Here is a 16,614-nt window from a genome sequence, read left to right as displayed (position 1 = left end):
TTATTTATATAGCAAGGGAGCTGCTTCCTAGGAAGGGAGATAGACTTTGCCACTGTGCCTGTCTTCTATAGGATGACAGCCCATTAACTGTAGCACAGAATTTAACAGAAAATAGTATTGCATTGGATTTAATTTTTAGTAGCAGTTGAGTGTCTTCCACAGTACTCTGCCCATATCAAGCAACCTGTAAATGTTGATACTGGACTAAAGAAAACACAAAACAGACATAATGGGAAGATGAAGTGGAGCAGGCAATGAAAATTAAATGAGAAAGAGCAGAGTTAAATCATGAAAAAAATTTAATGGAGTATTATAGAATTATCTACTGTAAGGACAAAGAGAACAGACTAAAACTAAAAGAGAATATAACAGTCTGGTAAGAGGAATGTGGAGGCAGAGAAAAGCTGGAGAAGTAATTAGGACAATTAACCCCCATGTAGTGGTTCTCAGTCTTGGCTGCACATTGGGATCACCAGGGGTAGTTTAAAAAATAATGAAGTCTAGGTGCTACCCCCAGAGTCTGATTTAATTGAGCTGGGGTGGGGTCTGGGTATCAGGATTTTAAAAAGCTTCCCAGGCAATTCTGATGTTCATCCAGGGTTGAAAACCATTGTGTAAGAGAATCATTTAGTCAAAGAATAAAACTTGTAGTGCAGTCAAGGCTTATTACGGTGTTGTCTTCAGGAGACAAGGCAAAGCCTATGACCAGCAAGGTCTGCCAGTCCTCTCCTTGTCCCTTCCTCAGGACCAGGATGGACCCTCAAGAGCTCTCTTGCCTGGTGATTGCTTGCCACTGGCCTCTTATGAATCAGAGGCCATGAGGACCTGCTTAGGTCAGCATCAGCCATCTATCTCCCTGTTCCCCTGGGTGCCTCCAACAGTGCTGGGCACTTAATGGGCACTTAGTGAATCTTTGCTTAGCAGCCATGCTCTTTGTCCTTTCCAGGTTCTTATGCTGATTTGAAATGGGTTAAGTCTGTGGTTCTTGTTCCTCCTCTTAATCCTACCTTGACTTTCGAGATTCAAATTTTGCCCTACCCAGTTTCTTTTGAGAGGCAGGATTCAGATTCAGCCAGGGGAGCCCACTTGCTGTGATTCCTTCCATTGGACAACATATCACTCTGTGTGTGTGTGTGTGTGTGTGTGTGTGTGTGTGTGTGTGTGTGAGAGAGAGAGAGAGAGAGAGAGAGAGAGAGAGAGAGATGGAATGCATCCTAGAGTATACCAGACCCAGAGAGTAATGGGTTCTTGCTTTATTTGAACTTTGTGTTCTCTTTTTCTTCCCTCCTTCCCTTCCTTCCTTGTTTTTGTCCTGAAATTCCTAGGCTCATAGCAGACCATAGGCATCAAAGGAGACCTGCCTTTAAGAGTGAAAGTATGTCCAGTGCCCTGAAGTGGCCCCCTGTTTTTGGAGAGGGTGAATTACCTTCTACTTTCCTAGAATTGCTGATTTCACAGTGAAGATTTGCTGCCACACAAAAAGAGCTGTGGGTAGAATGTAAAGTTATTGCTGGCTCTGGAAATCTTTCATTTCCCCTGCTTGCCAGAAGAACTGGGTGGGGGGCGGGGCTGGTTGTCCTCAGGTAGAACAGAGGGGCCAGCCAGAACACAGGTTTTCATGCTGATAAGAGACTAATCTTATGCCTTTGTTGGTAGAAGTATCTTTATAAAAACAAAACAAAAGGAAACAATGGTAATTTTGTCCTTCCATTCAACAATATCCCCAAAGAGAGGAAAAAGCTGGAAAAACTTGGATTGGGGGCAGATAGGTTATTAGTTTAAAAGGAGCTGAATTGAAGCCCCTCCTCCTTTTTAGCTTTTGTCTACACATAAGAAAAAAATACTCCCTACTTTTCTCCTGCGAAATGGAGAAAAATATTTTGCTCAAGATTCTTGGTTGGGAGTAGGATTAGGGGACAGGTCAGGGATAGAGAGAAGATAAATGCTTTTTTTCTTCCTTTGGTGATGGAAGCTTACGAAAAAGTAGAATGTAGTATTCCAGTACTTCTAGGGAGCTCAAATTCTGTAGTTCTGGAGCCCTACAGCTGTGGAATTAAGATCTTATATAGATTGAACATCTGCCATCCTGCTAATTGTCCCCTAAAGCAGAGGGTAGTGACATAACTGGGCTCTCCCAGAACCCTAGGGAAATTCCGTGCTTCTCCCAAAGGGAAGCAAATAAAGCCCCTTACCCTTCAAAGAAAGGGAGAGGAGGGGAGTGAGACCATTCCTATTCTACCTTTAAGGGGGAGAGAGTTAGATGACCCCATCCTCTGGGTTGAATCTATGCTTCCAGAGGAGAAGAAATACCAAGATGGAAAACCTTCACTTTCTTTTCCTTGAGAGAGGTGTGTGGTGGGCCCAGCTGCCAGTACAGTTTGGTCCTCCCTGCCAGTGGCTTCCACAGCCCCCACTAGTAACTGGCATCCTCCATGCTTCTTCTGGTTGGACTTCCAGCCCAGATACAGTTCTGTAGGCACCTACCTCCCAATTCTTGGGCTCTGAGCTAATGCACTTACTACCTTGCTTAGTTTTATCCCAGTTTGGGAGGAAAAAACAAATGAGGCTGAAAGAATGCCTAAAACATGGCATCAGCTCTAAAGATACAGAACTAACAGAAGAAAAAGGAAGAGAAACATGGTCCCATTCTTGGGTGCTCTGTGGAAGGCAGCTGTGTAGATAAAAAGAAGTGGCCATGAGGTACCTTTGGGGCTAGAAAAAGAGACTTCCCCAAACAATTAAGTGGAAAAGTATTTGGGTGGCTGGATGTTGGTACAGCAGCTTGGGTTGCCATAACCCAGTGCCCTCTTGGTGTCCAGTATCCTCTCCCACTCTGCATCTGCTGCTGCCCCATTGCCACACCCTGAGCATCTCTGACTTTCTGTTTGGTTTGTGGTGAATCGTTGGTGGAAAGTGGGGATGAGTAGAGGGGCAAAGATGGAGGTAAATACAATATTACTGATCACATTCACCATGGCTTATCATAGTACAGAGTGGTTGTTCTATGATCACTGTGGTACTGATGTGTTAGAGCTGGTTTGGAATGCAGGGGCTGTTACACATATCATGGATGTGACAAATTAAAACGCTGTTAACACTGAGCTACATAATGAATGCTTAGTACAAGTGAAAGAAAAGATTATTGAGTAGAAAAGCTATTCGGTTGGCAGGGCTTTAATTGCCAAGTAGTCTGAGAGTTGGCACATGGGCATGACTGAGTAGCGACTGTGTGAACTTGGGAAGTTACTAAAGGAGGGCAAAGGAAATACTATGTGCAGCCTGATGAACAACCTGCATCTATCAAATGGCTATACTATTGCAAGTGAAATCACGGTACCTGACAAAGCACACAGTATCAATCTAAACTGACGGCAGTGTCCAGGCTGTGGTGAGAAATCAGGGATGTAGGATAACAAAAGGTGCATAGGGAGTGGCACATGCCAGGAAGACAGACTAGAAGAGGACAGGGGAAGAAGATTTTTTTTTGCAAGACTCAACTGATAATGATCTCTCTCTGTCAGAATACTTTATTTTGTAAAAGTACCAGCTCAAGTTCCAGATGGGTGACACAGAGGCTCAGCCGAGGGTCACAGCTGCAGCATGCTAGGGAGAGAACCGTAGCCTCTATTCACAATCTGCTGTGTTTGTGTTGACTCACAACATGGTTGGGGACCAGGCTGGACAGCATTCCAAACTCTCAGTGGAAATCCTAAAGGCATTCCACCCCTTGTTAATGATAAATATATGTTTATCTAGGGAAGTGTGATGGAGAGGGGATACCTCCAGAAAAAGAAGACAATTTGAAATGCTACAGAAAAAAAAAAAAAGCTACAGTGATGGAAAAATGCTTATTTTTGCAGAAAAGATGTAATCTGCACAATTTTCCTCTTATTTTGATAGACTAAATCCTAAGTTTCAAGCATGTGAAGGCCAAAGACAAACTCTTATTTAGGGCCGCCAAGATGAGAAATAGCAGCCTCTCTGTACACACACAAAGGAGCTGTGCCATGGGGCCATGGGGCCGTGTCCACATTATGATTGGGGCCTCCCTGTGTGGCCATCGGGGACCCCTGACTCACTTGGGCTGATCATCAAGTCTAAAAGAGTTCTTAGCTTTTCTCTAGAGAATGCTCAGTTTCCATCGGTCTGCTTTTTTCTAATGTGTATAAAACTGGGCTGCCTTTGACTGGTAGAAGGGGCCTGGGAGAGAGAGGCTTGGAAAAAACTGGATCAACATTCAGATGAAGCCCCAGAGGTGCAGGTGCCGCATGTTCTCATTAGCGCTGCTGGTGAAACACCTTTCTGCAATGAAGGGGGTCCTCCTCTTTGACCTCCTCTTTGGGTCTGACTCCTAAATTGAGGAGTCAGCGTTACACGGTGGAATCTCTGCTCTGGTTGGGTGGGAGGGTTTCAGGCTAGCCCTCGCTGTTTTCTCTTACCATTTCATGTTAAAGTAGGGAGTAGATTCAAGTGGGGGACTATTGAGAAGAGTTAGTCATCCATGGCTGTAAGATACCAGCAATGCCAGATGGGGTGCGGGAGTGCAAGCAATTTATAAAGCCTTCGCGGCAATTTCTGTGACCACAAGGGATGATACTGGCTCGATTTAGCATTTTTGAATTTAAGTATTCACCTCATGCCAATGTATGTAGCTATGTTCTCTCATCTGAGGTGGTTCATTTGGAAATACAGAAGGGTGAGGCATTATTTCTTGAAATAAAATATTCCCTTTCATTACAACTGTGTCTCAGTGATCCCTAAAGCAGAAATTCAGTTCAAACATTAAATTCAATAATCAGATATTAAACACTTACTATGCAACACACTGTGGAAACTGAAGATGAAACAGACCATGGATCCCTGTCCTCGAGGAGTATATAAATTAGGAGGAGCATAAAGGAAATATCCAAACAGTCTTGGAAAAGAGAGAGAACAATGAAATGACTCCAGACAGGTAAGTACCAAGGTGGTTCAGCTGGGGGAGACTATGTCCTCAGAGGGGAGGTTCATATCGGAGACATAAATTTGGGAATCATAAATGTGGAATTTAATGCCATAGGCATGAATGAGATCACTGGGGGAGAGATACAGAAGGGAAGAAGGACCCAAACAAGGGCCCTGGGTGCTCTATGTTTAGAAGCTAGTCAGGGGAGAAAGAGTCAGCTAAGGAGACTGGGAAGGAGAGGCCAGTGACCCTAGAGGAAAATCAGCAAAGTGTGGTATTTCAGAAACTAAGTGTGGAAGGCATTGCAAGAAGGAATGGGTGGTACACTGCTGAGAGGTTGTATGATCATCAACTATCTATTCTCATGTGTGTTTTATGTTTGTTTCCTCTTAAACTGGCAAATCCATGAGGACAGGGCCCATGTTTATTTTGTTCACACTGTGCACTCAATGTCTGGCATTGTACTTGGGACAGAGGGGTACTCAAAATATATTTGTTGCATAAAGGAAGGAAGACATAAAAGCCAGTCTAATGTGTTTATACTTAATTCAGTAGGCAAAGAGTAGTATCCAAATTAGCATTTTCAGGTTTCTCACACAGAGTTTGATCTTAGCCAAAAACACAAGCCTTCTTTAGGAGTCCTGTACAGATGTGTTGGCTTCATGCATACCTCCTCTTAACATCATTCAGTGTCCTTCAGTCTGGATGCACAGAAATGAAGAAGCAACAAGAATCCATCCGGGTGGTTCTCCTGTAATCCTTTAGGGCAATGTTAGTCACTGGAATCTCATGAGATATTAATGATTCTGCCATTCTGGAAATAAATCTATGATCCCAATCTTGGGTTAAGTAGCTATCTCTACAGCAGGTATCGTCGAGAGCATTTAATCTGATAATACAGAATTGTGAGTATTACGAGAGGGCTATTAACATAGAACATTTTCCAAACTTATTTGACCAGGGAATCCTTTTTAGTTGCTTAACAACTGTTAATATCTCAGGGGACAGTAATATTCTGAAGAATGATTTGGCAAATGTTGCACAGGGCTTAATAACAATCCTAAGAGGGCAAAAAAAAAAAAATCATATCACATTTCTTTTTAGTTGACATGGGGAGAAAATTCCTATACTGGATATAAGTTACATGGGTGGAGTCTAAAGGAATGGTAAGTTGTATTATTGTTCTGAAATAATTGATTCCCCCTTCTATATGAGAAGATTATCAATTCCTGCCTGTTGCTGTGTGTCTTTCAGTAGCTTCTGTGGGGGATGGGGGGTGAGTCCCTGCCCACTTGATTCTGAGGTTGACCATGGAAGGGCTTTGGGTAATGAATGTGAGTGGACATGGTGTGTGCCATGACTGAGCAGAAGCTTTAAGGAGCATCTGGAGTTTCTGTCAGCAGCTCTCTTGCTCTTTTTCCTCTGTCCTGAAAACAGTGTGTCCCAAATAGTGAATTATCTTTTACTCTGGATTCTGGAATGGGAGGACACAGGGAGCAGAGCTTAGTTGCCATCTCATAGCCACCAATCTGCAGTAAAAGCAGGAGCAAAAAGTAAATGATCGTTGTGTAAGCTACTGAGATATTGGTGCTATTTGTTACCACAGCAGAGTTGACTAATACAGAGAGGAAAGTATGTAAGGCTGTTATGAATGTGACAGCTATTTCTTTTCCAGAGCTTCCAGAAGAGAGACAACTCCAGAGGAGAAGCAGAAAACAGAATAGCTCCATTTGTAGCTGAATTTTTTATATTTTACAGGAGAAAAGTTGAATTCTTGTTCTGCCTCAAAACAACTCCATGAATTGAAAAAACTCAATCAACCTAAATAAAGATTTATAGATTTAGTGTAGGCTCTAATGTGCTGGCATATGTGAGAAGAAATCTCAGTATTTCAAACCGAATGAAATCCATGAACACACAGAAGTGGACATTCATGGCCAGTCCTACTGGTATTATTTGCCTCCTTGTAGAGAATATTATTTTTTTTAATAGTCTCCCCAGATTTCCTCACAGTTGTCATCAGTGGGACGAGGAGGAGGCCAGCTGCCCAGTAGCACCAAATTCTGGGACATCCCGGGTTTGGGAGGGCTCTTGAATAAGAACAAAAAGGTAAAGGGAGTGATCATTATCCAAGGAAACAATGTTCCTCTTCCCTGTCCCTTCCTCTTTACTTCTTCTTATTTTTTTTTTTTTTATTTAAAAAATTTTTTTATACATACTGTTACCCTTTAGCTGATCTGTTTTGTGGTGTGTACAATAGCAGCATTTTGGAAATCTCTCAGCTTTAGTAGGCAGGGAATTTGGGACATCTGTGGTTTAGGAGCCCCTGTGACATTAGCTTCCTCACACTTACGTCTGGTCCAGGTTCAATATTTTCCCATCAGCTTTCAGTTTGTTTATTTCTTTACTTAAATTGAAAAGATGATAGATGAGGGGCTCTCTCTCTCTCTCTCTCTCTCTCTCTCTCTCTCTGTGTGTGTGTGTGTGTGTGTGTGTGTGTGTGTGTAACTGTTGAGAATGCTCATTTTTCTTCCTGGGTCATCTTAAAAAATCTCCAAGCATATGCTACCTCAGGAAGCAAGTGTTTTTTTCTGTGATGAGCTTATATCACCTCCTCTGAGAAGCCTTTCCCAGCTTTAGGCCATCACTTTCTTCTTTACCTTCTCATAGATGTTTGCTCCTTCCTCTGTAAATAAGTCTCTATTTTCATGTCTGTTTCTCCCACTGTAAAGAGCACCTTGAGGACAGGAATTGAGCTTTGGTGGTTTTTGTAACTCAGCATGTGGCGTAGAACCAGGAACATTGTGCATGCTCAGTACATATTTGAGGGATGAGGATATGTATGCCCATAATTATAGACTTGTGTATTTTAATAATATAGCTACTGAAAATATTCATACAAAATCCAAAACACCAGAAGGGCTTATCATAAGCCAAGCCAAGAGTCACTGAGAAAATAATAATCATATCGGCTCCTCTAATTTCCTCCTAGCTGGCCACTCTTTCTGGGTGGGTTTTGCTTACCTGTCCCAAATCCCTTCTTGGTAACTGGCTCAAAAATATGCAGGATCCTCTGACCTCTCACTTTTTCTTTGTGCCCCAAATGCGTGGAAATCCTTGGTCTCTGAGAACCTCTGGACTCTAGCTCAGAGTAATTCTAGGGTCTCTAAGACCACTGAAAAGTGAAAATATGGTGAGACTTGGGAACTTAGCGATGAGCACCAAACTCTGGAAAATCTTAAGATCTCAGAGTCATTTATTCATACAAACACATTTCTGCAATTTGTCAGATTCAATGATAAGCAAAAGCAGATATAGTCCTTGATCTTTCAGAGCTTACAAGCTAGAAAAATAGACATTAATCAAATTAATGAAATAATATTACAAACTGATATATGAAAGCATATTTTAACCCCCCCCCCCCAAATCTGAACTTGTTGGGAGATTTCAAGACATCTCTGAGGAATTGATGTGCAAATTTTGATTCAAAAGATGAATAGGAGTAAAACAGGTGATGAAGAGATAGGAGAAATGTTCCCCAAGGATGGAGTAATATAATGTGCAAAGGTGGGAGGTACCTGTGCGTTTCATCAGCTGAAAGGTCATCTGTTTGATAGGAGCAGGGAAAATGAAGAGCGAGGGTAAGAAGTATTGGAAGTGTAGGTGAGAAGGGGTCAGACTGTGCAGGGTTGTAGAGGCCAGCTTGGGGATTTTGATTGGTCTTTTACCTGTAAGCAATGGGAAGTCATTGAAGAATTTTTAAAAATATTTATTCATTTTTGAGAGAGAGAGAACTCGACTGGGGGAGTGGCAGAGAGAGGGAGGTACAGGGGATCTGAAGCAGGCTCCTCACTGACAGCAGCGAGCCCAATGTGGGGCTCGAATTCATGAACGATGAGATCATGACCTGAGCCAAAGTCAGACGCTCAACTGACTGAGCCACCTAGGTGCCCCTGTCATTGAAGGATTTTTAATCAGAGGTATAACATAATCACATTTGTATGTTGAAGAAATTACTCTGGCTGCTGTGGGGATGACATATTGGAACGTCCGAGAGACCAGCTAGCTCATTCAGACTGACGAAATAATTCAAAGGAGAAAATGGAAGTTTGGACAAGGAGTTGGTAGTAAAGGATGGAGAGACGTGTCTGGACTGGAGATGGCAGTGTTATTCACTGAGATAGGCAACCTCAGGAAAGGACCATATTTGGAAGGAAGATCTTGATTTTAGTCTTGGAGTTGAGTTAAAGTGAGTTTGAGACTTTTACATGAACATATTGAACAGTCACTGGGCACATCATACGTTCACTCATATTTACTGACTACCCACCACATGAGAGTTACAATATTGAGAATTGTGTGGAACAGAAAAATATACTAAACTTGGAATCTACTCTTGAAGACCTTAAAACTTATGAGACAGTCATGAGGAATGGCTGAGTATTGGGTATAGAGAAATGAGGGCTTGAGAGTTTGGATATGATAGCTGTCTTCAAATATTTGAAAATATAAAGGTAGAACTTAGTCTATGTTGTTTCAGAATGCACAAAAAATACCAACATATAAAGTTATAAGGAAGGATCTCTGTGACTTAATTATTTTATAATTGGAAGTTTGTATCCTTTAATGTCCTTTATCTATTTCTCCCATCTGTCCACTCAGCCCCCTTCTGTGATGATGACTACACTTACCATGGCAAGCACTGAATAATGTATAGAGTTGTCAAATCAATATGTTGTACACCATAAACTAAGATAACATTGTATGTTAATTATATTTTAAAAAAAGTTATAGGGAAGCAGACCTCAATTTGGTGTAAGAAGTGATTTTTTTTTTTTTTAAAGTAGGCTCCATGCCCAACATGGGACTTGAACTCATCACCCTGAGATAAAGACCTGAGATCAAGAGTCGGACACTCCACTGACTGAGCCACCCAGGTGCCCAAAAAAGTGATTTTTTTTTTTTTTTTTTTAAATTTTTTTTTTTTTTCAACGTTTTTTTATTTATTTTTGGGACAGAGAGAGACAGAGCATGAACGGGGGAGGGGCAGAGAGAGAGGGAGACACAGAATCTGAAACAGGCTCCAGGCTCCGAGCCATCAGCCCAGAGCCTGACGCGGGGCTCGAACTCACAGACCGCGAGATCGTGACCTGGCTGAAGTCGGACGCTTAACCGACTGCGCCACCCAGGCGCCCCATAAAAAAAAAAAGTGATTTTTTAAAATAAGAACTGTCACTGAAAATATTTTAATTGAGTTTGGATGATCATTTATTCAATTGATATTTAATGTACATATACATTTAATGGAAGGATTCTTGCTTGGCCTCTAAGATCCCTTTTGGCTTTCAAATTCAGTGATTCTAATTTTCTGGTTAAAGCCATAATTATTTAGAATGAAGGTCACAACCTGGATTACCTTAGTCCATTTCCTTACTTGGACCCTACCTGGATGTTCCCTGGGCACTTGCAGGATGCTGTAATGAGTAATTTCTTCCAGGTTGTGACCCCTTCAGAAAATAAAATATATAATGTAGGAATCACATTCTCTTCCTTGGCTGGCTGTGGCCTCCTCTGACACAGAGGAAATTCCCTTGTTTTCTCTTGCCAGTTACTCCATACCATGGTTCCATGATGTTGGATGGCCTGTTTGTAAGTTCAGCCAATTGATAGCACTGTGCTACCAGATGGACACAAGCTACTGCCTTTTTGCTACCTGTGAGCAATTACATCTTCCATTTCTAGGGACAGAGGATGCCTAAGGACTCCTTTGTTTGGGAGCTTGGTGAAAGTGGCATGCCTATTACTGTGCCCTGACAGTTGAACTCAAAGATCTTTTAGAGCCTGGGCAGACACACTCTGAGATATCTCTTCATTGCTCTGAACTCTTTCAAGTGAGCACTTTTTATGATAGATAAGAGTCACAGAAAGAAGGATAATGGGGACAACAATAGTATGACTTTAGTCAACTCTCAATTGCCTTTACCAGTGCAGTAGGGAAGAACATGGACAATATAGAAATATCAATTGACATTCTTGTCACTCATTTGGCTTTGGAATTTTTGCAGAAACACTTGGTTCATGTTTATAGTATGCTAGGGCCTTTGGTGGCCCTATCTCCACCTCAGTCTGAAGCTCCAGGTAATATATAAAAGATTTTCTTTTTTTTTAAGTTTATTTATTTATTTTGAGAGAGAGAGAGAGAGAGAGAGAAAGAGAAAGCCCAAGTGGGGAAGGGGCAGAGAGAGAAGAGAGAAAGAATCCGAAGCAGGCTCTGCATTGTCAACACAGATCCCAGTGCGGGGCTGGAACTCATGAACCCTGAGAACATGACCTGAGCTGAAGTAGGACACTTAACCAACTGAGCCACCCAGGTGCCCCTATATGAAAGGTTTTCTCAATTACCTTCTGGTAAGCTCAGGGAATTTCTCTAGGTCTCTAATTTTAATTCATGTGGTTTCCTTTTTCCCTGTTTTGTGCCCAGCCTCTCTCAGATCATTGTTGGGCACTCTGCTTGCTTTCTTCTGCCTTGGCTCCAGGCTCTGTTTTTTATGCTCACCCAATGCCCATCTTAGGTTCTGAGTTGCCTCACCCCAACCTGAATCAGAACTTCACATTCTCATCTGTCCTGAAGGAGGAATGGACAATTAGATACGCACGCTCTCACTCTTATCCCTTTTCTTCCCAGTCAGACTTAATCAGACACTAATGATTCATGTTCTTTTTTTCTGGCTTGATCTTGAATTGAAGTTATGTGGCACAAGGTTCTGGGTTACAGTGGATAATCTATGAAGGTCACATGGTGTGGTAAAAAGTACATTGACTCAATAAATATTAATTCATTTCCTAATCTGCTTGTGGATGAATGAGAAATGATCATACCTGGAATTTATATAAAGCCTTCTTCCAAGGAACATACAAGGACACGGTAGCACCTCAATGACTCAAAGAGAATATTTATTATATTGGTAACACAAATAATCTGTAACCTGGTTTGGGGATGACTGATTGCTTGTCGTGAGTCCCACACCTGGCTGCACATCAGCCTCCCTCAGGAGCTTTTTACAAATACGGATTTTTTGGGTGGCATTGGGGAAAACCAGATTTATATTTCTCCACCTCTGTGAAATTTTTCAGTGGTGATGGCTTCCCTGGACTTGTGCTTCTCGAACTTTAATATGCATATAACTTACCCAGGGAATTTTGTTAAGATGCAGATTTTGATTCACTAGTTCAAGGGCAGTGCATGAGATTCTTCATTCTGGCAACATTCCAAGTGATGCTGATGCTGTCTAGCCAGAGACCACACTTGAAATAGCAAGGTCTTAGACTGGAGAGGGGGGAGAAGGCAAGGCATGGAGGTTGAATTACCTGGGAAACCAGAGTTCCATGCCCACACCACTTCAATCAAAATCTCTGGAGATGTGTTCCAGATCTTTGTATTTTTAAAGAACTTCCCCCAGGTGATTAAAATATGCAGTTGGAATTGAGACCCATTGTTCAAGAGATGCCTTGACCACATCTAATGTCCATTTCTCTGTAGTGAGGGCAGGAGAACCTGGCCACATCTTCCCTGTACTAAACTAATAGTTTTGTTGCTTACAGCAGAGTTTCTCAAAGCATGTCCTTGAACCACTTGCATCAGAGTCACCTGGGCACTTATTATAAATGCATGTTCCCAGGCCTGCCCCCAGATAGACTGAAACATAATCTTTGTAGCTGGGACTCAAAAGTACAAATAGGAACAATCTCTCCAGGTGCTTTGCATGCACAGTGAAGTTTGAGAAATACTGGCTTATAAAATCAAATCAAATCTCTTTAGCCTTGTAGGTCAGAGGTCTCTAAACAAGTTGGTCTCAACCAGATTTTTGAAGCCCTCTCTTTCTACTGTGTTAATCTCCTGTGGTAGGCAGCTTCTAAGATGGCCCCCAATGATCTCTAATCCCTGGTGTTCATATTCTTGTGTAATCGCCTCCTCCCCTTGAGTGTGAGCTGCACTTATTGACTCACTTCTACAGAATAAAAAATGGCAGGGGCAATGAGATGTCACTGCTAAGATTAGGTTACAAAAAGATGATGCCTTCAATCTTGGAAGCCTTCTTTCTAAGTCCTTGCTCTAGGGAAGGAAGCTGCTATGTTATGAGGATCTGTACAGAAATGCTCACATAAGGATCACAAACATCCACTTGAGTGAGTTTGGAAGTGGATCCTTTTTCAGTCAATGCTTAATGACTGTTGCCCCAGCTGATCCCTTGACTGGTGAGAGACCCTGAGCCAAAGGACCCTGCAAAGCCACACCTGGATTCTTGACTTACAGGAACTATGAGATAATAAATGTTTGAGCCTCTAAATTTTGTGGTAATTGTTATGTAACAATAAATAACTAGTACACCCACCTTGAAATATCCCTCCTCTTCCTTTCCACTTACCCAAGTCCCGCCTCTTTCAAGCCTCAGCTATTCCAAGAAACTTTGCTCATAGTGATTGTCCTTTCATGAGCTCCTAGAGCACTGCATATGAAGCCAGTGCACTCATTGTTAGATAGTATGTGCTTTCTTGTATTTTTGTATTCGTCTGTAATCTTTAATTGTAATTCTAATGCTGTCTTTAAAATAAATTGTAGACACATTAAGGAAACTAGAACTTAGGCTAGAACTTGACTTACAGCTATTTCTATTCCCATGACCTATCCTAATATCATAAGTACAATAATCGCCCTATAAATAAATGTGTGAGGAAGATGATAGTGCATTGGAAGGAATATTGAATAGAAGGTATCAGGAGAGCTGTTGTTCTCACAAACTCAATGTCTACTTTGCATCATAATGCCTGGGTTGTAATTTAATGTAGAGAGAGAATTCCAGACTAGTCAGTTGAGCAGAAAAATAAACAGTTGGCTACTAGAGCCAACAGGGTGAAAGCACTCCCTAAACGATTATTAAATGTTTGTATCTGTAAGTCCTCCAGCCTGTTGGTCTACTCAGTAGGTTCCTCCAGGACTTGGCTTCCTGTAGTCTCTGACACTTTTGGCTTATCCATTTCAACTTGGGACTTGGGATTTTTTTTTTTTTTTATTCACTTGATCCATGACCAACTCACAGATCCCACACTGCCACAAATATTAGTCTCCAAGATCTCGCTCAGCAACTAACATTGTGTTATCCCTCCCTACCCATCCCCATGCCCCCCCCCCCCACCCTGAACTCCTCTGTGACTAAGGGATGATATAAAACATTCAATATCTGAAATAGTTAGGGAGCATTTCAGAAAATGACTCTATTCATCCTTCTTCACAGAGTAAGAGTTAAAGCTATCTCTAATAGCTTTGGAAATTTTGATTAGGATGGTAATGGAAAACCATCCTTGCTTTATCTAGTTTATGCACACGAATGCTTTCACAATAAAGACTCTGGAATGAGCTACAACACTCATGATAGTAGAAATTCTGTTCATCTCAGCCTGCCCCCACACTAAGAAAACCTTCTCAGCATTGAAGATTGTTTTTTTTTTTTTCAACCTTTTCTCAGAAGTCCCTGAGAGTCAGGTGCAGGGCCCCCTTGGTCGCTTTGCATAAACCCTAATGAAATTTTCTGCCCTCTTCGACTGATAACTAAGCCCCCTCTCAACCAACCACAAAGATAAGGCCCTTGCCCCAACTTAGCTCTTGTCTCTCTTATCAGATGTTACTGTTGAGATTATCAGGTGGTCTCACCTCAGTGTGGTGCACATTTTAGCTACAGGTGGTCTTCTCATTGGACCTGCCCCCTTGGTTTGACGCAAGGGTTCTGAGGAGACCAGCTTGCAGGGCTGTAGCACCGTGGATATCGGACGCACAGTAGTAGGTCCCAGTGTCTTTTATTGTTGCTCTTTGAATGTCAAGTATACATTGGCCCTTTAAAGCATCGATATTTCCTTTGAAATTACTGCTTATATTGGCATTAGAACTGTTGCTTAGTCTGTATACTAAAGTCAGGGAGTTATCTTCATTCTTCTTATACCAGCTCACTTGATAATTTTTCCAGTCCCCTCCTGTTATGCTGCATCGGAAGGTGGCAGGCTCCCCAACTAGAACAGTCAGGGTTTCGGTGTCTGGTTTCAAAACGATATCCAATGAGACCCCTGAAAGGGAAAGCCCAGGTGGAGAGGCTATGGAGATCTCCCTCTTTTCCAATGGGATGGAGCCAAGCTCAGCAATGGCCCTCCCCGAAGACTGCCCCCCCTACCCCCCACCCCCTGCCCCGCAAATCATTCCTGCAGCACATTTCCCTAAGAGTGAAAGGCCCAGTGGCTTGTCCTTACCTGCACAGAAGAGGGTGAGGTAGAAGAGGGGACAGGTCCACAGCATGGTTTCATGGGGGAGGCTCTTCAGTATGCTGGTGCTCCCTGGCTGTCCCTGATCAGCCACTGCCTGCCTGGGAGAACTTTGTCAGTTATAAAGGTATCTGGGTGTTAGTCACTTCCTCACAGAGAGGTGTGACAGCCCTACAAGGTCACACGTTGGGCTGTTTATCCAACAAACTCGGGTGAATTACCTGTTGCAGGCCAGATGCCATTTGGGAGAAGAGGAGGTGAACAGGACGTGGCTTCTGTCTTCAAAACACTCAGTCTTTGCGGGGAAGCAGACATAGAGCAATTACGAAGGAGTGTTAAGTGCTATGGAAGAGGTCGGCACAAAGTGCTCCAGGAGTGGGGAGGAAGGAACTGTCTCTGCCTGGGACATGAAGAAGATTCCACCCTGAACAAAGCTGCAAGAGTTGAGTAGGGTGTTGTCAGCCTCTGCCTCTGGAGGGCATTCCCAGGGGAGAGGGCATTCTGCAGGGCATGGTTATTCTCCCTCCTTGTCATTCCTTTGCCAGTCCCTTTTCCTTTGGCCTCTGCTGCCTCTGCTTCCGTCGGAGCCTTCTTCACCTGTTGCAGGCTGTTGCTATACTATTCCAAGACGTCTTCTTCCTGCTTCCAGACTCTCCCCATTTTCATCCGTTCTCCAAGCAGCCATCATACAGATTTTTCTTCAGAACAGGGGGATCAGGTCACACCTCTGCTGAAACTCCTTCAGTAGTTTCCCTTTACTTTAGGGAAGTATGAAAATCCTATGTTATGGCCATAATTATCTCCTGATCTGCTTTTTTCCTCCAGTTTCACTTTTGGCCACTTGCACTCAGTATTTCAGCTGCACAAAAATACTTGCAGGTTCAAAGATGTATCATAGTCTTTATAGTACCAGTTTTTGCACTAGCTTCTCCTTCCTGGAAAAACCAGAACTTCCTCTTCCTTCCCCCACCCCAACTCGAGGGAAGCATCCCCTGGTTTCCCCGAGCTTGTTGGGTCATGGCGCTTATCACCTCTATTACAATTATCCGATAATTTTTTTTCTGCACTGGGCTTTAAGATTCATTAGAACAGTGACTGTATCTTATTTATATTCGATTTCTCAGTGCCCAGCACAGAGCTTGTCAATATTAGGAGCTTAGCAGAGATTCAACGGTCTAAGTAGGATTTCTGTCTGGAGTTTCCTGACTCTCAAGGAGCATTGTGGGCTGCTCATCTAGTGACGGATGGGATTGGGAAAGGATTTGCCAGCAACCCAGGCCAAAACCTGGGGAAGCAGGTCTTCTATATATTGTCGTAGGTGTAGGGAGAGGCAGGCCCTCTGCAACAGCAGGATATCTCCC

At 42.6% G+C, this 16,614-nt stretch overlaps 1 protein-coding gene and 1 long non-coding RNA gene across 2 annotated transcripts in view; both read right to left on the bottom strand.

The window, feature by feature from the left end:
* The window catches only part of LOC132669387 (T cell receptor alpha chain MC.7.G5-like), a 178,391-nt gene that overhangs the window by 58,929 nt on the left and 102,848 nt on the right, over positions 1-16,614 (bottom strand). The gene's annotated exons all lie outside the window — the stretch shown is intronic.
* On the bottom strand, positions 14,783-16,295 carry LOC132669398 (uncharacterized). Its single transcript, XR_009606100.3, has 3 exons — positions 15,475-16,295; positions 15,242-15,354; positions 14,783-15,061 (listed from the first exon to the last, which is right to left on the bottom strand). It is a non-coding gene; the product is annotated as an uncharacterized LOC132669398 (long non-coding RNA).

The sequence above is a fragment of the Panthera onca genome, chromosome B3 (genome assembly GCF_046562875.1).
Source record: "Panthera onca isolate mPanOnc1 chromosome B3, mPanOnc1 haplotype 2, whole genome shotgun sequence".
Lineage (NCBI taxonomy): Eukaryota > Metazoa > Chordata > Mammalia > Carnivora > Felidae > Panthera > Panthera onca.
The sequence above is the reverse complement of the archived record's forward strand: the minus strand, read 5'-3'. Positions and strand labels throughout refer to the sequence as shown.